This window comes from Caloenas nicobarica, chromosome 11, assembly GCF_036013445.1.
Source record: "Caloenas nicobarica isolate bCalNic1 chromosome 11, bCalNic1.hap1, whole genome shotgun sequence".
Taxonomy (NCBI): domain Eukaryota; kingdom Metazoa; phylum Chordata; class Aves; order Columbiformes; family Columbidae; genus Caloenas; species Caloenas nicobarica.
In genome coordinates, this window is record NC_088255.1 from 14,867,453 (window position 1) to 14,894,739 (window position 27,287).

Here is a 27,287-nt window from a genome sequence, read left to right on the forward strand (position 1 = left end):
CTGCCCTCACAGCTTTAATCCATTTAAAGGCCATTTCACATCCAGAAGATTCCAATGAGATGATTTCTTTTCCTCATAGGTTTTGCAACCATGTTAAATGCCCATCACAGCCAAGCAGCAGATTTGCCGATTCCGTGCTGTCATAGGTAGATTCATAAAACCCACAAGTGCAATAGCTTGAGTCGTGTTGCCTGGTATGAACTCTTGGCTGTGATGCACAGCAGTAGATGGTATTCACAAATATATGGTTTGAACCACAGTCTTCCTAATCGTTTTCCAGCTGGGAAACAGAAAATCAGCACTGAAATAACTTTCATGCTAACAGTCATTACTTGAGAGGAAAGAAAATCAAAGACAAAAATGTTAGTTGGGGAAATACCCAGACATTCCCTAACCATGAGGAATCTCCAGAAGTTTTACCATTTCAGAAGTATTTGAGTACCTTCTTGAGACACCTCCCCTTACGTAGGTCTACAGAACTGCTTCTGTTCCTGCAGCAACTGGATGCCTTATTCTGGGTGCCACCCATAGGCCCTGTAAAGCACACATGATGCTCCTTTCACCCTGAGACTGAGGTGTATCTGCCCAAATTAGTTCATCAAAATTGCGAGGCAGCATCTGAAGAAAAACAACTACTGATCCTGATCTAAGACGTGGTGTCCCTGAGGTTGCATTGCACATAGCTGGACTCAAAGAACTGGGCAACAGGCAGTGCTGTAAAGAAAAATTAACAAGCAAGTTAAGAATCAAACAGAAAAGGAAAGAAAGCAATGCGATCACCTCATACAAAGAATGATCTCAAAGCAAACGCCTTGTCCAGTGTAACGTTCATAACCTTTTGGGCTGAAAAGGAACAGACTGGTGTTAGCAACATATAATATATCCAGGTGACTTAAACCAGTATTTTCTTCTAATGAGATTAGCAAGCTATGCATTACAATTCCCATAATGTTTCAACCTCAAGGCATTTTAATTACATTTTTCATTTATCTTCCTTGGGATTTTCTAATTTGTGCCAGAATGCTTTCTTCACTTAAAACACAATTTTTATCTCAGAGCAAGTACTAATAGATCATTTCAGACAAAGCAACCAAAATCTGCAGAAGTCATACAAGAGCAAAAATCAACTAGGGCTTTCAATCAAAAAATACAACATCATTAACACCTTTTTTTTTTTTTCTTAAATAGTAACAACAAATGCTGGCAGTGGTCTTCGGGATCATGAAAAGTGTTAAGAAACCTGCAGAACAGTGTGCTGACTCTGCATCCACACGTAGAATTTTAAAAGCTCAGTTAACATGATGCCACTAAATGACCTGACTTTGTTTGCAAGTCCTGCAGTGAATATTATCAGTGTCTGAGACCTAGGACTAACCTGAGGTGGAAAGGAGGTTCCCAAACGTGTGCTGAAATGCTGACAGACATGGTGAAAACAGCCTGTTATGCTGGAGGAAAATTTCCAGTAGACAGAGAAAGAGAATGTGAGACAGAATAAGCTCTGCTTCTACTCTGCTTGCACTCCCCTCCAGCTGCAGCCGTGGAGATGGAGGGGTTACCACTTTCGCCCTGTTCTCAAGTGCTTATCACAACCTGTGACACACCTGACTGTCCCCATCCCTCCCCAGCTCTTGTCTGGCTCCTCGGGTAACTGCTCCATCCCCACTTCATGCCAAATGAGCCAGGTTAAAGATGGTGAGTGGTAACAGGGGCCGTAAGCTCTTCAGCTGGCTGCGTAGCCAGAAAAGAATCTCCGAGCATGGCCTAAGCCTGACTTCACTCTCAGGCTTAAACCAAGGATGAGCTATTTCCACCACCACCATCACGGTGCACCCAGCAGCAGCCATCCCAGAAAAAGACCTCAATCTGATGCCCTGTACCCACAGACCAACTGGTAAGTACCCATTTGGAAAGCATAGCTGAACACTGGGAAGATCCTCCTATCCATGTTTCCAGACCTTGAACAACAAACTTCACAAGATGTGCTGATAGAAAAAAGTAAAAAGAACTCATGCCTTTACTTTGCATCACGTAGCAACTCAGTAAGATAAATGACAAAAGCCTTTACTGTGGTGGAATAGTTAAATACCATCACAATAAAATTCCACCTGTCAGCTCCAAAAGCACCCCACATGTAGAATTTACACAAGCTGAACTGGAGCTGGTTCAGGGCATGTCATAACAGTTAGTCATTTCTGCACTGTGCACTGTTAAAATTGGCCTCAAGATGAATTGAGTGCCTGTAAAGGGCAACCATATTTCAAGCAAACCACGACATGCTCAGGGTAGTTGGGCTGTCCCTTCAGCTGCATTCCAGAGTGTTTAATTTTTGCCACTCGGTTATTATGAAAAATATCTTGCGTACACTTCCAAAAAATTTTGCAATCCAGTAAAAATACTTTGTGGTGTTGGAGGAGGAAGGAGAAGAAAGGTATTAGTTGATATTGAAAGGATTTTGCATAGCATTATTCCAGCCTACACTCCTAAGTGAAAAGTAAGAATCACAAGTATATTTGGCTCACAAGCCATTTTTTTTGAATGGCAGCCTATTTTGTTTGTGACGCTTCACAGTGAAAGCCAGTTCTGGTGTAGGAGACAGCATTACTAATATAGATAAAGGGCACTGTAATCTATTTCACTCACACTCTGTTTTTTTCTCAAGGGGCTTTAACTCAAGAAATCTTCTCACTGGGTGCAAAAGACTTTTGAATCAAGTCAGTGGTGCTGAGCATCCACATCCGTTTTTCAAGTCAACTTAACTTCAGGCAACCAAATACAGGGGAAATAATCAGCCACAGCCCTTCTCAGGAACAGTGCATTAGGGCAGTCAGTCTGACACAAATGAATAGAAATCCTCTTGGGCTTTCTCTGAAATTAATGCACCAATAATGCAAGATTAATACGCAATAATGAGACAATTTTCTTCCATGTCACACAAACTACATATAGTATATCAGCACACCACACGCACTTTGAAGCCAGCAAATTACACATCAGCAACAAATACATTTCAGATGTAGCAACTAGAAGGGTCATTAGCGGCAATTTCACAGTGAAGGCTGCATGTCCCCTTTACCTATACAGCTGAAATAAGTTTTGGATGCTCTGGTACACAGGTCAGATGCTTCAGTGACACATTTTTGGCAGAGTATTTGCTCGATTTTGAAGGTAAATATTTTTGGAAATGATTCACCATTAAAATTTCACAATTCTCATATTTCTCTGGATTTTTCCAAAGGAAAACAAAAAACGCCTTTTCATAACCTTCAAAAACAGATCTCTGAGGCTCTTTAAAAAAAAAAAAAAAAAAGGAGGAGAGAATCTGGTGTTTTGGATTTCCCCTTGCCATACACAGTCCAGACACCGAACTAGTTAAAACTTCCTCCCTTTTCTATCTTCTGATGCTATCAACATCCCATTCATAAAATCCACCATTTGGAGAGTTCATGAGAAATCTGAATGGCCAACTGGGCTGCACAAGTCTGTAGCATCCTCTGGGGAGACCACAGGATCTTCTGGGGATAAGACATTGAGCAAGGAGTGATGTGGCAACAAGGAGTGATCACACATTAGAGAAAGAGAACATGGAAAAGGCAGCTATAATTTTGTCGCAGGTCACTTTTGTACCAATCACTTCACAAATAACTGAAGATTTGCCCCAGGACCTGCAAATACAGGAGGGGAGGCAAATGTCATTGCTTAATTCACTTAAAAGAAATGCAGCGTAGACGCTGCAAGCTGAAGTGCCACTTTGGTGACAGTTTATTCTTGAAAAATAAATCATTTATACACCTGACACAGCTCGTTTCTTCCTTTCATGATAATTATAGTTTTAGAAGCCTCATTTAAGGGGTGCAAATTAATTTCCAAATTCCACCTACTGTCAAAGAGTGTATTTTATTAGTTGATTGATTACCTGCAGAAGCACTTCAGGAGACACCTTGGAGGCAAACAAGGATTGCTGTGACAGCTCCTTTAAGATATGGCTCTGCTCCTAAATCCCGATGAGCCCGGAGATAAAATAACTGCATACAGGTGTTATGATCTAGAGAACCTTGGGATGTTTGTGCCTTAGAGAAGTGCATTTCCTCTCTAGAACACACAAATATTTGCCTTGGTGCTACAGCCTTCGCTTTGCGAGAAGTCCCATAAACTGCCTGGGTTGGGTCCACTTCCACACTGAGGCAAAAAGCCAGAGGAGCTGTGGAGAACTACCCTGCCCTCAAGCTCAGCGTACTCCTGTGGTCTTCGGCACTCCCAAAACACAGATCGCTTGGCCTTCTCCAGTTTACCGGCCTGGATGACATGCAACTGGTTTCAAATTTCTGAGCCAAACATATTTTTTGTAAGTTTTATAGATACCAGTTACGGAGGTGGCAGGATTTATAGCAAATTTTATCACGGCTTCTTTGCTGTCATTTCAGACCTCTACACTGACCAGAGCTTGCAGCAGACCTGTGCTCTTCGTGGTGCAGCAAAAAGACCTCAACATGTGCAATGTGGGTTCTCCTTGCAATCCAGTTTGGTGCCCAAAGATCACGGTGAGAAGAAACGAACGCATCCCAGTACATGTCTTATGCACCAGGTTCAATTACCTCTATGCAACACAGTCACCCTGACACATCATTTAGATACTGAAAAAAATCTCCATAGAGAAACAACTCTTCCAATAACACAAGTGGAGGAATGCAGAGTTTAACAAATTTTATAGGCTTTATCCACTTGTTTTACTGAAGTCTCTTATTCTACACGATACTGAAAGCACTGCTCCCTTACATTTCTTGTTCACTTTCTCTTACAGCTACACCTGCCTTTCCCGGGAATTACAGTATTACAGGGAAAACAAGATCCGAAGCCGTAGACCAGGGGCAGGGCCTGTTCCCAACATGTTTGTCTGATCTGTTTTAAGGGCCCCTCGTGATGGATGGGCCTGCGCCATGACCAGCTCAGGTGCCGCTTTGTTGGATAGTTCCCCAGAGCTATTTAAGTCATTACTTCTTCACCTTCTCATCACAGGCACAACAACAGATTTTTCTTTTCTCCTTCACAGAAAATTTTCAAGTACTTGTCTTTATTTATCATTTTTCTTCCCCGTGGCTTTTTCAATGCTTTTCCTCCCTTTCACGCACAAGGACATCAGTCTCAAAGACTGACAAAGGCAATTCTCACTGTGTATTTCATCAGCAAGCCTATGCCAGATTGTTAGCAAAAGCTGGTTAAGTCTAAACCAACATTAACCCTTCGCGTTTGGAAGCAGAAGAAAATACAGAGTCAGAATAGTCTAACAGAGATTCTCTCATACGACAGCAATAAATTTATTTTTCTGATTTTGGGCTAGTGAGATATCACAATCTCCCTTCAGTATGCATGGAAGAAGGAACATCAGAGCTGAACATGTCTGAAGCGGAAGAAAAGAACAGAAAAACAGATTTTGAAAATCTGAGAATATATCACCCTCTGACAAAATAATAATGGAAGATAAAAAGTCTTTTCAGAAGCACTTTGCAAAGCTGAGGATATGTGGTGAAGGGAAGGATTGCCCTGGACCTTGAAAAGACCACCTGAAGCCAGAATGTATCTACAGCAGTTGTAGTTTTCAAGATGTGGATGCCTAGTGTGACTTTCTATTAAACAAGCATAAGCCCTTGATATAACTCTCAGCTAAAAGAAGATCAGAAGCTACTTGCTGCACTTTTCTTTCTTTCTCTCTCTCGGAAAAAAAAGGGGGAGGCAAAAAATCCCAACAACCAATAACAACAGAAGCAAAACAAAACAAAAAACGAACCAAAAAAAACCCAAAAAAACCAACACCACCACACAACAAACAGTCGGATCACAGCAAAGATCAAACAGGAGCTTATTGCTCCAAACTTGCCCTTGATTAAGCGCAGAGCCTTCCACCACTCAACAGTTGTTACAAGGTTAGACAGACAAGTCTCATCTAAAATGTCATATAACGCAACAGTAATTAACTAACTCTGACAAACATTGTACTACAAACCTACTTCAATTTTAACCTGTATCGTATGCTGGAAACTTCCAGTCGAACATTCTGTATTTTCTCATTTGCCCACATACGCTTGTTATTAAAACCACATGCGGGCACTGAATCATTTCATGGTTCGTTTGGAGACAAACACGCAGAAAATTGTGGGAAACAAGTATAACCCTAAGAGTCTGTGCATGGCTGTGCAGTCTGAGGCATGCTGTGGTGCAGAAGCTTGAGCTACAGGCTATGTTATTGCGGGGCTCAAAAGTGAACAGGAGAGAAGTCACCATATATGTACACTGAATTTCTAAGTAGATCATTAGCAAAGTCAGCCAGGGTGACAGTTTCACCCCGCAGTGCCTTGCAAAAATGCCACGTGTGTGCTTGACTGTTAGTCACAACAAAAACCCTTAAGTGAGGCGGTAGGACAGTCCTTCATTTCTGAAACTCGTCTGGCAATGAGAATTCCCCAACTGCATAGGAAGTTGGTAGCATAACCTCAGGCAAAGCACTCAATCTTTCTGGATCTGACATCTGGAAAAAATGGTAGCCCTTCATCTTGTCCATTGGACTATAAGGTCATCAGCTCAAAGATGACCTTTTGCTGGGAGGACACATTAAAACAGTAAGGCTTTGCTTTTGATGGGGTTCATATGGATTATTCATATTACAGCAGCGGCTGAATGACCCAGACATAATGTGCCAGCTCAGATGTGCAATAACATGAAGCCTACCTGAGAACACAACCTCTCTCCTTCAGTGATTACTGCTGCATTCAGAAGCATAAATTTCCTGAAGGGAAGAACTTCTGGATAAGCATTTTCTATAAGAACACATCTCACCTACACATCTTATTCTCCAGCAAGACAAGGGACATTCAGGTTATGTCTACAGATCTCCAATTTTGCTTTGAAGTCTAAAACAGCACGTACATGATCCAGGTTTCTTGTAGAGTCCTCTGTCAGGATTCAAAAAGGTCAGATCCTGACATTGCAACACAAACATGTCTAGTAGCTGCAAGATCTCAGCTCTCCTCTTAGGGGCGTGTATGTACACACATATAAGGCATTTTCCATGGAACATAAGTGCTTCAAGATAAAATTAAAGCATGAAATGATGAGGTCTTCCAGGAAGTTCCAGGGGAGACCTCTCAAAGTCAACTCTGATAAAATGGTTGTCTACTAGAAGGCTTCACAAAGAAGTCATTTGTGAAGAAAGACAAGGAAGATGATAAATGATACATCTAAAGCTCTCTGAACTATCCGGCCAGACAAGGGGCACGCATTTCTCACAACAACACTGGCTACCTGTAGCTTTACAAGGACAGGAATGACACTCAAAATCTCAATGAAGATCTCAGACCTCACCCTTCCACTAATGTTTCCACCTTGTTTTTATTAATGTAATGCTATAAAGTAGAACTTCTAACTGGTATTAATGAGGCAGTAAACATCCCCTTTCAGAAAAGGGAGATGTAATTTCAAACAGCTGCATATATAAAACTCCAACTCATACTAAATAGCTGATTCCTGAAGAGGAAAAATAAAGCAAGCCCAGCCAGGTTCCTATGACTGACGCTTCTGATACTTCTGATGGATGGTTGGAAAGGTAGAAGAGAGGGAAGAGGGACGGTCACAAAATTAACAAGCATGTAACAAACACAGAACAATATCCATCAAGATGATTATTGTGATCATTTGAGGACTAGGGAAAGAGATGGCTTCAGTACCAAAAATCTTCAGTATATACTAAACTTGGGTTTTCGACCAAGCTTTTGGGGTATTAGGAAACTGTATTTGCTGCTCTGCACTACTCTAGGAAGAGCTATTCATTTCCACTCCACTTGCAACACCGGTGAGCTGCGGACACAAGACAGTTGTTCTCTCCTATGTGCTTCTGAACAGAGATGAAACTTTTTCCATGAGGAAAATCTATATATTTGAAGGAAAGAACTTTATAGTGCAATCTAAATATTCATCAAAGCTCTACTTGTAACAGCAGGAACTTAGCACAGGGAGGCAGGTGGGGTGAATAAGAATTTATGGGATGTCTGTAGACATATTAAATATCGTAAGTTCTTCAAAGCACAGGTAACACTGAAATGGAGTTTACAGACACAGTTGATTTAAAATACGCACGGTCTCAATCTATACTCAATACCTTCTCATATTAAAACACATTCAGAAGATACCATCTGCTCTTTATAGGCATTGGTAATCAAAAGGTTTTCTGTCAGTGTAAGCACAAGCATTAAAGAACATATTGCACTAAAACTCATGCTAAGACCAAAGCAATGCTCAGCTCTGCATTCTTTTGTCCAAAGGTACACCTGTGTGCTTGATCAGAAAGTTTATTCAAGCTGTGGCATCTGCGCAGTGCCCATATTCCTGACACTTCAGTTTCCAAAACCTGCAAAATACTTTTGTTCAATAGGATTTTCCAACGTTGTCATTTCTTTACTGTCAAAACACAATTTGATCATTTCTCTGTTAGGCAACAAACTTCTATCTCCTGATTATTCTCATGGAAAAATAAAAGAAGGGGAGAGACAAGGTACTAGTAATTTCCTGATAATTCAACATGCTTCATAAAGTAAAGAAAAGCAGCGTACCTGCCATCTCGACGCCTGGAAGCAGCCTGACCCTGCAAACATCTCATTCAAGCAGTTCACGCTTAAGTTAACAAGAGCTTGGAGAGCAGAACAGCTCTTAATACACAGAAATGCCAACAGTTCTGGTTTATAGTGATTTTTCTTTACTGTACTAAAATACTTCAAAACACGCATGTACAAAAATCTTTTCCATTCCAGTAACGTGGAATGTTAAGATGTGATTGAACAGAAAAACTTTAGGGTCACAAAATGCTATCCAATTTTACTGTCTCTGATCCAATCTGTAGCCCAGGTATCCACTTTCAAATAGAACTAAAACACATTAGGAGCTTTATACTCTCTGAACTGTTATTAAGCTGCATTATAAATTTAATTATGAAGACACCTTTGATGGAATTAAATAGTAGTGCTTGTAGGCAGAAATAAAATCACCAATGGTAGAAATAACATCAATAGATTCACATAAAACCTTAGAAGAGTGCTAAACCTTAAAAGAAGCAAAGTAGTAGACACCTCAAAAGAAAAAGATTTCTAAGCCCATTCAAGTACCTGTAACAGTTATCTGACATGGATACCACTAATTGAAAATAAACCAACAATGGCAAATTTCCTCCTTGGCAAACATACAGCATTTGCATGTCTGATTCATGATGGGTAAGGGCCATTACAACACAATGCACATACAACACCATGCAGTTCTATTTTCTTGGCTTTAAGCTGCCCGATCCTCCCTTAACTGACTTTTTTTTTTTTTGCTATTTCAGGAATTTCACTATAATAAACTATGGAATTCTGCTCATAGAGAGAAAACTCCATAACTAAATCTTCAATTAAATGGTCTCATATCTACCAGGAAAAGGACAGTGGTACCTCAGAGCTGCGTCACGGTTTGGTTACTGGCAGACCATCCGTAACAACTACTGAAAGGACATCTGCGCTGATGAAGTTTGAGGACATTTTGTACCAAGAAGTATTCCTCATTTTTAATTCCTGAGAGGTTTCAGGAATGCCCTGAACTAAACTTTCAACTTGTTAATCTCCACAAGTATTTGGACTGTAGCCCATGTATTTTCAGTGGGTACCTGAGACATGATAAATGACAGTATTTGGTTAGCACAGTAAAACTTGGCACCTTTGCCAACTAGCAATACCATAAAACATGGTCCTAATTCAAATTTCACTGGCATTGTTGGGTTTTGCCTTCCACCAGCTCCAACTATACAATGTCTGGATGGTCAAAATTTAGTTAATCACTTGGATAACAATAGTTAATCGTACTGAGGTTTCCATCTCCACCATATGCTTATAATCCACCTCCAAAAATTCACTGCTGTACCAGTAAGTAATGGAACACAAGCCATTCAATAGGATATTTACTGACATCTTGTCTCTGACTGTATAGAGGTGCATTTTTAGACTGGTTTGCTATTGAAGCGGTGGGTGAAATTGCCGCCTTTTTCCCCTCTCCTTGGCTTTTGAACTCACCATCTGATTTTAGGCAATTAAGACAGAGTTAGGCACGGAGCTTCTAAAACTTCAGTGAACATCAAACAAACATCTCAAATACATCTGTAAGCATTTTGGTTGAGCTGAGAGACTCCATTTGGCAACGCTACTTTGCAGGAAAGGCTCCAGAAGGAGCTCGATAGTTATCTGTGTGGCACAGGCAGGTGACCAGCACAGGGACACCTGGGGAAGTGCCCCAGCTCATGTTATCACCTGCTCAACCAAGAGCTCAGGGCCGTAGGAGGGAGCTTTGGGGCATGAAAGCAGAGCTTGAGACAACGCAATAGGGAAAGCAGAGGTGCTATGGATTACAGGTCCATAGGAAAATGTGTTTCTGTTTCTTATAGAACTACTTGGGTAAAAAAAAAGGTCCTACGGCCTTGAGAACAGGATGCTGGACAGGCATTGCACCATGTGCAGAGGTGACTGGGTTCAGAATTTCCTACAGAAAACAGAACCATCCAAAATGCGGTTGGGGGAAAACCACAGATGAAACAACAAAGAAAACAAAAAGCCGCTGCAGACCTGTGTAAATAAATGGTGAAGCTGTTTAAACCCCAAGGATTTCTGGTTTGTGGTGCTGGATTAAAGAGTAAAGCAGAAGCTTAAGAGATTCTGCCTGTATTCTGCTCTCAAAGGAAACATAATGCACAAAAGACAGACTGGCAGCAGAAGGAAGATCCAGTGTTTGGGGATCAGTGTACAACTATTAAAGCTGAAGTGCTCTTTAACAGGGTTCTCTGACATATAGCTTCTGTGGAGATGCGCTGGAGACTATTTACAGAGCCCTTTTCCAAGCTCAGGGCACCACTTAGTCTTTCTTGGCCACAAAATGTTATCTCTGGCTGTTCAGGACGTGTTCCGAGTCCAGAGTCTTGCCGAGGAGATGGGGAAATCTGTGAGGCCAATAGGCCAGCAGACATCTGAAGAGCAGCTGCTAAGAACTTTGGAAGTTCCAGGGACCTCAAAGTTGATTAAAAATAGAAATAATTTAATCAAGGTCACATTTGTCCTGAGAAAGAAGGAATTCTCTTTAAATACACAGTATTTTGTTACAGCGAAAGTACTCCCTGTGTTGGCAATTCACAGGCCTTGGGAAAATAAATACTTTTAAGTCATTCAAGGCCATCCCGTCAAACATTAACCTCAGCAAGTGGTCCCATGTTTCAGTGTCTGCCCCATGCCCCAGGCAGGATCTTCCAGCTACCTACTTAGCACAAAATTCATATTGGATCCTTGAACTGGCTTCTTCCTGCCAATACTACCCAGCTCTGCTCCCTTTTTTAATTAAAAACGGGGGGAAATACCAGAGAAAGGAAATTTAGCAACGGGAATAGTTCCCTTACACACACAAGAGACATTTCCAACTCCTATACTTAATAGTTGAAGAGCTAAACTAGATTTAAGCACTTAAGCAGCCTTACTTGTTTCTAGAGGTCCTAAGCTCCTTCCCCAGTGTTAGGGGGAGCTCTGCATGTCTAGTGGTTTTTGAGAGAGCACAAAGGTAAAATGAAATCACAGGCGAGAAAATACGTTCTTTTTAGGTCCATCAGTAATACACAGGATTCCTGTGGTCTGACTTAGTTAATTCCTAAACGGCTGTGATTATCAAGCAAACCATGTTTTTGTATTCCCTTCTTTATATTCCCTTCTGTTGAAGTAAATTAACAAAAGAGGTTAGTTTGTCAAACCATGGATATTCATATGCTTAGCTGAGAGTCATCATGCTTGGAGCTCTGAAAATTTTCAGAAGGACACAGAGCTAAACATGAGCTGGAAAAAACAAGGAAAGATACTTTCGGTCACTCTGAGCACAGAACACAGATGGGCAGATTGAATTTTCCAAGAGCTGGCCACAATAAACGCATCCCAGGGCACAAGGGGTGATGGCATAGTGGAACAAGGAGGTATTCTTGACTGATTTTGAAGGTTTTGTTTGTGCCCAATGGCTTAAGAAATGTATTCATCCTTCCTTGAAGACTACATTTGTAATGCTGTACCATTGCTGGGGTGAGTCAGAGGTTAAGCTACTGGCCGGATAAATTCCAACAGCACAATTTATGTTCACCTGACCCATGGATCTGTGCAACATATTGACTCAGAGTAAAACAAAGGACTAAAGATCTTTTGTATCTTGTCTTTCAGCACTCTGAACAAGCCACAGCCCTGTAGGATCTCAGGCAGAATTCTCTCCCCATGGTTTGCCAACCCCAAACATTTAAGTATTTCACCCTCACTCAATAGTTGTTGTTTTCCCTCGTTTATTTTCTCTCACAGGCATCTGGAATATCTAGGCAGGGTGAGTTTACTCTCAGTCATCATGCACGGAGGCCATGGCAGTTCACCAGCCTCTTAAATCACACAACTACACTGTCTTCTTCAAACACCGTCCTAAAATTCCAAATCAAGCATCAACAATTATGAAACAGGCTCTAAAAAGTACAGGAATGAAAACAAACACATCAGGGCTCTTTTGTTGGCTGGTGTTTAAAACTTAACCAGAGCATCTAGTTCACGTCTCATTTTTTCCATAGTTGTTAGATGTATATACATTTCAGTTTTCTCAAAAACAGCTCGTATTTTACGTACTCACATCAGTCTAAGAGATGTGTATCATAAAAGGCACAGTGAGAAGACAGAGTAACATCCAAGTTTATCCAGAGAACATTTATGCACCTGGCACATTCATATTGTCTCTCAACAGAGCGTATGACACCTATCATAACATCAGGGAAGGGAATGCTTCAGTGATTTGAACAGGCACCGTGGGCTTTATTCTTCTTCCAGTCAATGACAGTTGAGGCCAGCAGTGCCTGACCTGCCACAGAAATTCCTGGGCTCAGTTTCTAATCTCACACTTTCAGAAACTCCATGTTCTAAATATAACAATTAGTACTATTAAATATTCAGAATAAGAATCTCTCAACTACATAATATTCAAGATGAACAGAATAAACACATACCCAGACTGACAATGAAAGTGAAAAAAACAATAGAGAGCACGAGTAACAGAGCCATAAATCCAAAACGAAATTCTTCCTCTTTACTTTGAGATTAAGTATTAGCACTCACAGAAAACATGCATGTATTTCAGAGTACCAAGAAGGGTAAATAAATAAGAAAAGAATAACTTAAAAAAAATACATAAAATACAACCTTATGGGATATAGTTTTGATACAAATACTAAGGACAACCAAAAGAGGAATAACATTCTTTAGAATGTAATGCTACCAAATCCCAGAAAAATTTCATATGTTAATTTACAAAACAAATCCTGCTGAGTTTCAATCCCAAAGCCCTCACAGAGTCATTCCTTCTACCTTCTCAGAGCAGCCCTCGTCATTCTTTTGAACTTCATCATACCCTCTTAGCTAATTCCAAACCTAGTGAGCCCATCATCTCTTCCCAACCAGTCAAGCCAAAATCTTCAGCTTGAACAACCAGCTGAGCAAAACAAAAATGAAGTAGCTCAATGATATGAGCTACTCAAGCTAAAAAGTAAAATTTCACCAAATCATTTCTCTTAGAAAATGCAGAGTCTACCAAAATGTCTGACAGAATTAAAACCACAAAGACAGATGACATTCTCTCAGTGTTTTCAAAAGCCAGTACAGAAACCAAAAGACTTTAGAACTGGCAAGAAAAAAAAAAATCACATTGAAAGTTTCCACAAACATTTCTCACCTTGAAAGTCACACGTGCTTCCCATTTCCTTTCTGTGGGGTGTTCCCTTTGCAGAACACGAGGCCTTGCAGCCAGCCAGGGCATGAGACAAGAACCCTCCAGTGTGCATGAGCAAGTGCATTGCTCTCAAAGGGACATCAGCAGAGAAAAGGAAGCATAAAACCAGTTGAAAACTCTTCCTCCCCTTGTCAGGTTTTGATCGAGTCTGCAATTAAACACAAGACCTTACACAACACTAAGAGCACCAACTCCTTTCACTGCACCTCAGCGTTCTCGTTGTCACTCAGGTTTCCTTCATCCTCTGCTTCTGTTTCCCTTTCCGTGACAGCTCCAGCTAAGTTCTGATGTCAACTCTTTCTCTCATATCATACTGTGCCTGCATACACCAAGGTTCTTTGGATGTGTACAGCTTTTTTCCTATCCTGCCCCCCGATACAGAACTGAAATCCTCTGCCAAACACTGCGAGTGCGGGATGAAGTTGTTCCAAAGCTGCCAAGAATTCTCATGGTGAGAATTTCTCATTCTGAAACCTTTTCTGTGCCCATAACTTTGTTAGCCATTCTTCTGGTTATTACTTTTCAGACAATGAACTGCATCGTTCAAAAGACTTTGCAACAAAGGTGAGGGACCACCATGCAGACAGCCTGGAGAAGCCTCTGCCGCACAGGTCTGGGAGACAGAGTCTTAGGTTGCGCCACAACTTGTTGGCCCACAATTCTGCTGAGAGGGAAGTCAGCAGGAACACACTGACAGGAGAATGATTTGACTCACTAAGATTAAAATTTTATCTGCGTAAGAAGATGTTTTGCAAGGCAGAATGCAGAAACAAATAAGGGCATTTTTGAAGAAAGGCTTGAAGGGAAAGATAAATGGGGAATAAGTAGGAAGGATCATTTCTTTTCTCAGATAATAAATATAAGCTGCGTCCCCCAAATATCAATCATTGGAGTAAGAAATCTCTGAGCCAGCTGCATCCACTTAAAAGGGCTAATGTAAAAGTTTGGGATTTGCAGTACCTACTACCACAGTCATTTTTGTTGGGAGTGCTTGTAGGAACAAGGACTCACTGAGTGGAGGTTGAATGCTTGCCTTTTAACAGCTGCCAGCTGTGAGGCTGAAACACAGCAGGACACCTTTCCTACCTCCTGACTTCCCTGAGGATTCCACATCTGGCCCCACAAAGAGAGACAAGATACTGGACCGGAGAGAATGTGGGTCTGATCCCATCAGGCAAGTGTGAGGTATCTGGCATCTTATTAAGGGACTATAAACAGAAAAGGGACAGGGTTAGAAAAAGAGCTTGTCTTTCAGCTAGGTTTCAAGCTTATGGATTTTTGGGAGGCATAGAGGGCTGCAGTGAATTTTCACTCAGTACGAACTTGTATAGGATGAGAACTTTATCCCTAAAGCACTATGGAAACAACTCTCATGCATTTGTGTAGAACTCAATTATACTATTTAGCAGGGGAAAAAAAAACCAAACCAACATTGCACTACTGCTGAATGCTTAAGTTTTGTAAGCAAAACACTGGGAGTTAAATTAGAAGCAATGGAGTTAGCCAGCTGGAAAGCTGATGGTAAAACACTGAGAAGCCATAATTCCCCACATTCTTTTGCTACCAAGAAATCATACAGCCCTTTTATAGGTGACTGATACGCTCAGAGGTAGTGCATGTAACGAACTATTGAAAGGCAATGATGCTTATTGAACGAGGTCAGCACCTGTGTGTACCTTTAAGGAGTAACAAATAGAGCCTGTCTGGTGATCTCCGGCTACTGTCTGCTAGACGGCACATCAGAGTTCAAACCACCACAAAGTTCAGAACTAGGAAAAAGGCTGCTATGGGCAAGATGCAGGAGGGAAAGGAGCTACTGGAGTAAGTTACTGAACGGTGCAGTGAAGATAAACCTTTGGTCCACTTGTTTTATACTGCTGAAGGATCTGCAATACAGAAGATGGTTTTTGACTTCATAAAGCATCTGTTGATGTAGTCTGGGGTGCATATTAAGACAGAGAAATGATTACTACTTCTTTTAAAACAGGGAGAATGAAAAGAGCTATCTTTGGTAGTGTTCTCTATGAAACCTCAAAACATGAATAGCTTTATTAATCTGATTCAAAACTGTAACTAGAAGCGAGGTCTACATGTAAAAGCAAAAGTCATGAATGTGTTTGATGTATTTTAAGTAAGGCAGTGAACTGCAGTTGTTATTTACAGATCAAAGACACTCCAGCAGGGTCCTGAAACAATTTAAGTGAGAAGTGCCAAAATCTGATTTCATCCATGTCCATATGTTGCTTTGAACTCGTAATTCACAGAATTGGTCACTATATTGAACTAATTATCAAGCTTAACGCTTGCCAATTTTGATGGCTGTGCTCCCTTATAAAAAAGTCAGGTTTGAAGGGAAGCAGAATGATATATTGGAAGACGTGCAGCCTTTATTGAAATCTGAGGAGGAAAAGCAACAAATATACAAAAGATATCCCCACCCTCCGAAAACAAAACATCATTTAAGTTTTCTAATTGGTTGGTGTGACATAGATTAGCAAAATAGTAGTTGGCATTAACCAACAGATATAAAAATGAAGTGGTTAATTCCTCCCCCCTCATAGGAAACGTTTCTTGTAACAGTTAAGTGGAAAAATATCTATGCTATCTAAAAATCTAATGAGAACATACATTGTACATAGAAGTAAAACTAAAACAACAATTTCACAGCACAGCCTAATACATTTAAATTAAAATACAAATAACAGTGAAAAGAAACACTGATAAAGTATTTCTGGAGGCAGCAATATATAAGCAAAGTGTGTTCTGGTATCAGTAAAGACTCTAAAAATTACTTTTTTGCCAATTAGTTACAGCAGTTGGAAATGACCACAAACATCGGCTTGCCAAAGTAGCGATTTCAGGAATCACACAGCTTAGGCTGCAATTAAAAAGCAATCTATGGGAAATAGGTTATTACCAGTATTTAGCAGCTAATTTGTTCGTTAATGCCTTAACAAAGCTCTCCTTTGATTGCAGTGGAGGGGGAAACAACTTCAAGAGGATTATTTGCCATTACGACTTGCACTCAATTGTTGAGAAGGGCTGATGTGCTCCTGCAATTACAATTGCATAGCAGGCACCAGGAAAGCTGGATGGATCCAGCCTGTGCTGCAGGCAGCAATTCCCATGTGCAGGGCAGAACTCTGGCCTCTGAATGTTAAGGATAATTCACAGAGTATCCTCACAAAAGTGAGTGTTCGCTAATTCATAGAGAGGTGCAAGCTGAATGTTCCTTGATGCCAGTCACATATTTTATTTTACCATCACGCACATCAATGTGGGTTTTTTTTCCCCCCCTCTATATGATTGAATTCTATTTCTGTTGCTTTTCCTGCCCACACCACCTCTTCAGACTCTTATTTCCCTATCTCAATTGCCAAGACTTTCCTATAGCAAACGCTGTGAATAAAAACGTCTTTAACAACATAATTGAACCTGAGGCATACTTTCTATGTAAGGATTGCTTTGGGGAGCTGTAGCCCAGCTGACACAGAACCTCAGGAAGCCTTCAGCTGCAGAGCAAAGCAAAGAGGCCCATTAATCATATTTATCAAGACTGTCTACCCTGGCTTTCATGCAGTTAGGGGAAATGTGCTATTCTACTTCAGCAACAAGGAGCAAGGCTAAAACAAACTGACCTAACTGCATGGGTCATTTCCAGAAATAGCAAGTATACTGGCAGCACAGCTGTGCAGGCCAGAAGGCAAAATGCTGGGAGGGTTGGAGAAAAAGGAGAAAAAAAATCCACCCAAAACTTGTGAGGTATGTAGCCAGTGACAATATTAATACTAGGCCAAATTTTCCTTTAATTGGCATTCAATACATTTAAAGTCAGCAAGACAAGATTCAGCTAAGTGCCTCATGGTCTTACATTTCATAAGACTTCTAAAATGTTTTCTTACACTTCAGGATTTCATATCAGCAAAAGGAAGAACGGAGCAGACAACCTCCCACTAAGGTATGAGCATTTACTCTGATATGTATGGATACTTCTTTATTTGCTCTTCTCTTTTTAAGTTAAGAGACCATACAATGTCAAATGCAAACACAGAATACAATGCACTAGCTGTTCTCCCATGGAAAGTATCCTGGTTTATGTTTCTCTCTTTTTGAGGAGTTTGTTTTGTCTGAAAGAGCATTGAGAAACCTCAGTTTACTCATGACAGAAATTCATCCATGTCACATATTGTGCATCACTAACAGCCTTTAACTGGGAAAGGTCCAAGCCTGGGACAGCCAGAGAGACCCGAGCGTTGCCGCATCTGCAGCACGATGCCAAAACCTTCAGGCCAAGCTCTGCTTTATCGCAGCTAGACCTGCTGGCTTCGAAAAGCAAAACCCCAATTTTCACATATACAACCAGCATAAAAAGAAAATTTGCAGAGCTTACACTTTATTGGCTTCTATAAAATTAACAGAAAAATAAAAGTGAGATAAGAGCCTCGTTTAATAACACTGTTTCCATCTGCAGTATAAACACCAGATCAGCTTTGCCTACATTTCTATAAAAATAATGAAAATCATGTTACCCGCCATCTCTCCTGTTCCATCCCCCACAGGCATTTCCAACTACACACAAAGTGACGTGGGATTCTCAAACTGGGATAATGACCATGTGGTGTGTGCATCTTCAAGATTATAAAGCTTACTGTATTTTTTCTTAAAAACAGATAAACTAAAGAAATGCAGCACCTTGGCGAAAACTGATGCTAAAATAAAATTTGAAATAGCTTACTGAATAACCTATGAATTCTCAGCATGGACACTGTAATATGTTATGATCATACAACCTCTTATCTTCTTCATGATCACATAGGCATTATTCCACTGAGCAGGAATACACAGGGAATACTACAGACCTTATTCAGTTAATTTATAAGAACGAAAACCCAGTCAAATTTAAAAACAGGAATCAATAAAATCATTCCCAAACTGAATCTCACTCCATTTACACGCACAAGTTAGTCCCCGGAAATTCAATGGGACGAATCCCCAGAATCAAATAAAATTAATAACGTTTCAAATTTTACGTTTCCTTTGCAGCTGGGTTGAGAGGCAGGATTAAAGCAAATTCAGTTCCAAGATCCATAGGCCACCCTAAGATTGGAGCCCTTGCGAGAGGCATTTCTCAGGCTGGCACCGCAGCAAGCGCAGGCATCGCGTGCCCTCTAGTGTGTGGCAGCTCGTAGCACTGAAGTCTGTCTGCCCAGAGCAAGGAAGGAACAGGAGAAAGGTCGCTGTGCTCCACTTCTATTTATCTTTTTTTTAAATAGAAGCAAAAGTTGCCATGCCAAAAACTAACTCTTTTTCCCTTAACTGGCCGAAATCTATACTGTAAGAATTGATTGCTAGTGCACTCCCGAGATTCCCCTTTAAACAAGCCAGGAAAGTTGTTTCATCTCTTCTGTTAGCTAAAACCTGGCAAATCTGGCCCTTGAAATATTCTGAAGCTGGTATGACTTTCAGTGTTTTCTTTTTTTGGTGTTCACTTCTCCTACACTCAAAACAGTGGAAACTATTCTTATTTACTGCAAGACAACAATAAGCTAGTCTTTCTAAAAAAATTGAAGTATGATCTGTATTAAGCACTTGGAAGAAATGTTCTTGTAGCAGACTCTCATGAGTGTGTCTCCAGCCATACTTCCAAACATCACAACTGTGACAAATTACATCAGCTCTCTGCCGCGGATCTGGTTTCTTTTTCACACCTTTCACTGTAACCTTTGGGTTTCAAGTTCAACTTTTCAGTTTCATATTTCTCAATAGATGTCTAATACGTATTTATCTATACATATTATAAGTATATAAACAAGTAACAGAGCCATTATATGCATATATAACCTAGTGACATGTCAGGGTTAGGTGGAACTATTAATGGTCAAATGAAGGCATGGTTTCAGCAGCAGCAGTCTAGATTAAAAACAGTTTCCTTTCCTCTACATGCTTTAGCTACATCCCTTCAAATCTGCTGTTGTACCCACAGACGAAAGATCATAATCAATACCACCTTCAAAATCTGCACAAATGGTAATTCAAGGACTAAGGCTCCCACCAAACCCAGCACCACTGACAGGCATGATATTGAGGATACCTGCAGACCTGAATTTTGATATTGAGGGTATGGATGACAAATTCTTACAATCAATGCTGGGATGATTTAAGAGGAGATTTTCCCCAGCCTCACTGCCAGAGGTTACTCACTCTGTACCAGAAGAAGCCAGTATATATCAGGCTGTTCTTTGAACTGCAGCTCAAAGCTGCTGCTTCCTGCTACTTTAAGCTATAGAGGTGTTGAAGCCACAACAGAAAGGAGGGGACCATCCCCAAAAAAATCACTAGAGCTCACGTGTCAACGCCTTCAGACCTCCCTCTTGCAGAACTACTTCAACAAGCTACAGATTATGAAAACGTTATCTTTCTGATAAAAGAGAAAGCAAGATGACAGCCACCACTCAATTAGTGGCTGGAGACTCCCAAGTGCTAAAGGCTCCGGGTCACTGCCAAGTTCAAGGGCAAGCAGACACCAGCCAGCCCTGGCTCCTGGCCCCACACCAGCCCTGCTCCCCACAACTCCACTATGCCCTCAGGTCCTGAAGAGCATCTTCTCTTGGCCAGGACAGACACTCAGGTCTTCGTGTTAAAGCAGAACTGCTGGTTGAGTTAACATCATACAAGGAATTTGGGGAAAAAGCTTTGATCTTGGATTGCTGATCCTTTTAACTGTGCTTCTGGTTTTTAGCAGATGTAGAGAAATCAGGTAATAGCAGCCCAGGTGTGAAAACCAGACAATTGCTATTAATATTGACAGCAGTGTGATTCCGCCAATGGAAGTATTCCACTGTAAAAATCATGTTTTGGTCTACTTCAGGCTAGAATTTCATCCTTGAAAGACAGCCCTGTACTTTTAGAAAATTGCTAAACTGCTTGTTGTTCCACACCAATCACACGCGCTTATAGGACTAGTTGCTTCAGGGAGTCCAAGACGCTTGACAAGGTATTATTAAAAACAATACCATATTTTACATGTACATGCATCCCTATGTCTCTTTGTATATATTTTATATAAACAGATATACCACACGCACATACCTTTTTAGCGTTAAAGAATTACCCACTTCAGCACAGACATACAAAAATTGCTTCACCCATGAATGAAGCATCATCTTCACCAGCTACAGCCCAACCACTGGCAGGATTACTCTACAATTTAGTAAAACAGGGAATCTTGTCTCCCACTGAGAACTACAGAAAGAATTTAGACAGACAAAACACAGTTGTCCATAGTGGAATGTGGCTGTGGAATTAAAACTAAGAAGTCACCACTCAGCCAAAAAAATCCACAGATTTTTGTTTGATTCTTTCTTTTTTTGCTTTGAAACAGTCACAAGTGTTAAGGCCAGCCAAATTTTACAGAAGTAGGCACAACTGTCCAGTCCCACTTGTAGGACTTGTAGACTTGTAGTGGCTTCCTCTGACTTCAGTTGCAATGACTGAAGATTCAAAGTTATTCCATTAACTGTAATATCCTTAGTTTGCCCTGGAAAGATTTAAAGATGTTGCTCATCCAGTGACACTATCAGATAGCTTTAAAAAAAAAAAAAAAGTATTTAAATACTCCTCCTCATCACTTATTTGCTACTTAGTACTTTTACTATTTTAAGCCTTTTCTCCTCCTTTTACAGTGAGGAATGGATCTCTTAGTGCCTGTCCTTCCTCTTTTTACAGTTCCACCTTCCCATCATGGAAAGGGATGCTTTTTGTGTGTTCTCCTTCGTGAGGGATTTGCAACCAATTCCAGATTCTTTGTCACAGATAAATTTATTTAGGTGGGGAAATTCATGTTCTCCAGTGGATATAGCATGCGGAGTGTGCTCTTCAAACCCTTGTGAAACATGTGAAAATTAAAAGCAATCAATGTAAATAATATAGTTCTTAGGTTATATTAAAAACACCACCACCACCCACAACAAACCCCCCCCCATCATGTATACATTATCACAGCATGAAGAAAACCAGGACAAAGTTAGAAACGTGTTTGGTGAAGAAGAAAATGCCTACACCATGAATGCTGCAGAAAACATCATTTGCAAAAATGCTTTAGCAAGCCACTTACAGAATGTATGGAAATAGTATCTATTTCAAGCATGCAGTAAAATACGCTTCCTTCAAGACTCTGCTTGCATACACATTCACTTGGAGAGAATCTGCGTTATCAAATCACATAAACCCTTTTTAGTCCACATAGTTTTCAAAGTTTTTTCTGTTCAAAGATCCTGGATGCAAGGCCGTGGTGTTCAAAATACAGAAACACTCTGCATACATGAAATTCTTTTCATCTTAAGACATCCACTGATACCAGACAGATGCAATAATTGTATGCTCCATTGTTAAACTGCAAAACAATGGCAGCAAGGATGGCTGCATTCTGCTTCTAATATATATAGATGGATACTGCACCTAGCCTGAGAAACAGAGAGTTCAATCAGAAAATCCAAGATCATTGCACATGCTTGCCCAAAAGAAAAAAAAAAAAGGACAGAAGGACACCCCTTGTGCCCCCCAGCATCAACAAGGAATTTGCTTGAGGTCTCTGTCCACTCTGGCCAGTTTATTTGCCATTCAGGCATGTCACCCAACTTATTTCCCACAACTGGTAAATTAGAAAAAGCAGGGTTATAAATGACTTTCACAGACCACAAAATAACTGCTTTTCAAGGTCTCCATGTTCACTTCCAAGTACTATTCCAGCGTTTACAGAGAAAAGGTAACGAGCATAACCTACAACAGCAAAAGACAATTATTTCTTTTGTCCATTTATCAACGTTCCCAGTAAGGAGCGGGGATGTGCCTGAGCCCTTATCCCAGAGCATGGACTTGTCTCCTGCTCTTACCCCACAAGAATTACCTTTAACTCTTACATAACTTTCAAAATGAAAATCCCTTGAACACATATCTAGAAGGGTACTAGTGATACAAGAGCTGTGATAGGCTTTCCATGACAGGCTAACATTAAGGGTGTGGGGAAAGCAGGGACTTATTTTTCAACTTTCCTCCCATAAATCATGTCACATAACTTCTGCTCAATTTTCCACATGGCAGGGCCTAGCTAGTTAATCCATTTTACAGTTCCTATCCCGTTCATGAGACTGTTCTTGTTCTATATGGAAACACTCAAGCCAAAGAAATGCTGGTTTCCCAGTAAAAGTAAAAAACCCCAGTGTTAGAGATCCTGCCTGGCAAATTCCTGGTTAAACCTAACCTGTCTAGAATTGCAAAATAAAAAAAGCCAGTTCAGTTGTCCAGAAGGTAACAAAAGACAGATACTGCACATATTTCATTAAGGAGGATGTTTATTTTTCCAAATATTGTATTAAGATAGTGTCCTGTTTGCCCATTTCTATGGACATCTGCTCTGTAATACACAGAGAATAATAGAAGATCAAAGTTCTAATTGTGCAAGTAAAAGAATGCATTAATAACATTCTTTCTGTCCTACAGCAACAGAGATAAACTTTAAAAAAAACCCTCTAACAGCTAGGAGAACAGGATATTTATATAAAGATGTCCTAACAAAAGAAAAGCATGCAAAACTACCTCTAGTGGATAAACAAACCAGGCTCCCTGTTTGCAGACTGTTCCCTATCGAGCTTGGCCCTCAGAGATCCCCTCCCTCCCTCAGTCAACAGTGTCTTAACATATCTCAGCTGGGCTTCACATTTTTATACAAACCCTTCTCAGCATCCTTTGTTCACTGACCCTTTCAAGTTAGGAAAATGCAGCAGGTGTTGCCTTTAAGGCACATTTTGCTGCCAGTTGCTTTACATTCCCTCTCCCAGGTAGCAAGTCATTTAAGAAGGAGTTTTCTTGCTGGTCTTTTTTCTGCTAGTTCCTTCTTCATCTGCATAGGCTGCACTGCGTATCCTCCATATCCCTTTTAACATATATGATATATCAGGACACTAGCTCTGCAGCACACACACAAAAAGCACTATCTCCTCCTCAGGAGACATGATTACTTCTTGGCTTTCTGAGACTGGGAAGAGCCCCCAATTTGTTGCCTGTTTGTCACACTGCTTCCACTCGTAAATGCAATAGCATACTTTGAACTAGCTGTCTTTCTCCTCTCCAAAATTAATATAGCATGGAGTATTTTCTCTCTCTCTCAAGATAGCAGTAGCTGCCTTCATCCACTTGGGGTTCTGACTTGCATACACTGAAGGGGAGGAAAACCAACCAAACAAACATAAAAACCATCACAAACCAACCCACAACTGTAATGACTTAAATAAACTAGGACTCTTTGAAGTGATGACTAGGCCGTCACACTGAAAGTAAAATCAACAGCATGCTGTACAAGAGTTGGGTTCAGATTTATCAGTAGTTTTCTTTCAAATTCAGAGCTCTGAGGTCTGAAACAACATTGTCAAGTAAAGCGTCATTACCAGCTCTACCTGAACGGAGGCCACCACAAGCAGAGAGCCTCAACTGTCTCAAAAGAGTCTGCAAGTCAGAGGACAAGTTTACTCAGGGCTGCATGCACAGCAAAGACTGGCATTTGAAAGCCATTCTCAGTCTTCTTTCAAGACACCTGTGAATTATAAAGAGCCAGTCATCCTCCATCCCCTTTAAGGAAGAGTTTAATATTAATTTTAGCTCCTTTTGAAACTACTCCTGGGCTAGGGCCCAGTCCATGTGCAGTATTTTTAAAAGTGACGAAAGAGGTTAAAACCAAACAGAACTCAGGACTCGCTCAGTTCTTCCAAACTACAATAACTCAAGACAGAAAGGACACTACAGTTAACGGTGGCACTGCTTGTACAAAGCTGCAACCTGCACGTAGAGAGGCAGATGGTGATGTAACTCATTGTACGCAGGCAAACTGGACGAGGCACTTTATTTTCTTGTGTGTTGTCCTCTCATTCGTAATAACGTCCTTTTAAGACATCTGCTGGAGTCCTGTAACATTAATGGAAATGGAAGAGCTCCAACGGGAACTCAGGGGTTTCTCTCTTTTTCCCATGAACTGAACATTACGGAATTTTAACAGATGTTCTACTTGGTCATAGTTAATAAAATGAATTATGCAGGAATTAAAAATCTGGCTCCATTTGCTTATATTAGATCTCAGCAGCAGAACTACATTCCCATTAAATAAGTTCTAGAGGTTTTACAGTGGATTTATAGTCTGCTCCTGCCTTGTTATAAGATGTCTGGAGATTTTACAAATGAACTTGTCTCTGTTGTGGAAAACATGAGTGGATTTACCTGTTCATTGACTGTTCTTAGTAGCATGATGCAGTTTCCACACTGATGCACACTGATACACTACAACCATAGGAAAAGACAATTCTCACTTGGATTTGCTTTGGAAATGACATAATGGGAATTCCACATGATTTCACAGCCTCTGATTTCTGCCGTCTATTCAGTCTCATTCGGCAACCTAATAACCGTACTCTCACTTTGTGCTTTATCACAAAAGCTTTCCTTTTGGAGCATGGATGCCTCTTCCAGGCTCCTACTGCCAACAGAATGATGCACTGTACCCCACTTCCCTTTCGATTTAAGGATTAGTTCAGTGTAACTACATTGAAAGAAGAAGTAAAGACCAAAATTTAACGGACATGAGAGAACAGGCACCAAAAAGGAGGTAGAGAAGGCCACTAGCCAAAAATTCCAAGCACTGAGGTACACTCAAAGTCTTTTCTTTCTCTTCTGATATTCATTTGTACAGAAACTATTCTGACACGAAAATAAAGGGCATAAGAGTGAGAATCAAAACTGAATTATGAAACAACTACCTTGCAACAGAACAGAAGCAGCACATCAGCTAATGCAAATTACATGGAGCAGAATAAGGCTGTCCTGAAAAGATCTACTATGCTCTAGGAGAATACGAGGCTTTAACATTGAGCTCCCTTTACAAACAATCAGACTCATTTTCACTTGAGTCTAAGCAATTAGCAAGCAGATCTTTATTTAGGGACCAAAATCTGCTTTATGTAATAAGAAAAAATGTTATCCTGATACAACGACTAATATTAACCTTTCTTAAATTCTGGCTTAAGAATTTTGCCAGTGCAAGAATATCATCATCTTAAAAGTATCAATATTTCCAGCCTTTTCCAATTATCTTTAAATGAAAAATCATGCACTGAAGCCCCTCTATGCAAAAATCCCACTGCACTATAACTAAACAAAGGGGTTTGTGTAAGTAAAGAACCAAAGCATGTAAACAAGTTCTGTAAGTACAAAAGTCCTCTGGAATTAAATATCAGCATATATATGTATTGCAGCTACCTGGATGTGTCCCATAATGAATTAATATAGATTTTTATCTGAAAATAAAGACTTTCCCTTAAGGAAGAAGTGTACTTAAAGAGAAGGGAAAATACTAAAATATCAGGCTTACAACAGTTCCAGCTGAAGGTTCAATATCCTGTTCTTCCTCAAGTGGCCATTGTCTTACAATATTTAGTATCAGAAAAATGCGACAGTCTTAACAGTGTTAAATTCAAAGTTGGGTTTTTTTTTTTTTAGACATCACATATGATTTGTTTCATCTTGAAAAGAAAGCACATTTCATTTGGTAATCATTTATTTCTCATTCTATTGGACAGATTCTCCCAAAAAGCAATACTTCAACTGAAATCAGTTCTGAAGGATCTTTTATGAATATACATAATGGAGAGGACCCCCATTAAATTTCCAACAAAGTGCTGCCATTTTGAGTAAACAAAGTTATCTCAGCAGGGTCACACACTATGCCATGAATATGGTCTGCAAATTAATTACCACTCTGACATATGTCAAAACAAATATTATGGAGAATAGCACCCAGTAGTAACCATGTGCTTTATCTACCTGTTAGTATTCAAAATTGGTATTCAATGGGATCTAAATTTATTCATTTATTCAGAACTCCTCAGAGAAATCAAAATGATTCGTTGGTCTTTTTTGCCCATCTCCAAATGAAATCTGAGTGAATAACATGTGTTTAGTGAGCCAGAAAATAAGTACAGGATGAAACTGTGGTGAGGGTAACGTTTCAGAAAAGCAGGTGTCATCTCTGCACAAATAACTAATTTTTTAAACATTCAAAACTACTGAAATAGACTGCAGAGCATTATCATTTGTCAGCACTTTAAGGAACACTAAATTTGGTATTTCTTTTTTTAGGTCATATCCATCTTTGTTCTATAAACTTAACAAGAGCTGGCTAACATAACTGTCCTAAAAACAGTTTTCAGCATGAAAAAAGGCTTTTAAAAGCAGAGCTATTGAATGAAGGCTTAAAAAGCCTCTATTATGATCAACAGCAACACAATCAACAGATCTGACCCTGTGTTTCAAAAACAAAAGCAGCAAATGCCCAAACCTTTTGTACTCGGTTGACCTATATAAAGAGAGGACAAACCAACACATATCATTGAACACAGTGA

General features: G+C 40.2%; 1 protein-coding gene across 1 annotated transcript in view; it reads right to left on the reverse strand.

Annotated features, from left to right (window-relative positions):
* Positions 1–27,287, reverse strand: part of SLC25A26 (solute carrier family 25 member 26) — an 86,179-nt gene that overhangs the window by 37,494 nt on the left and 21,398 nt on the right. The window lies entirely within an intron of this gene.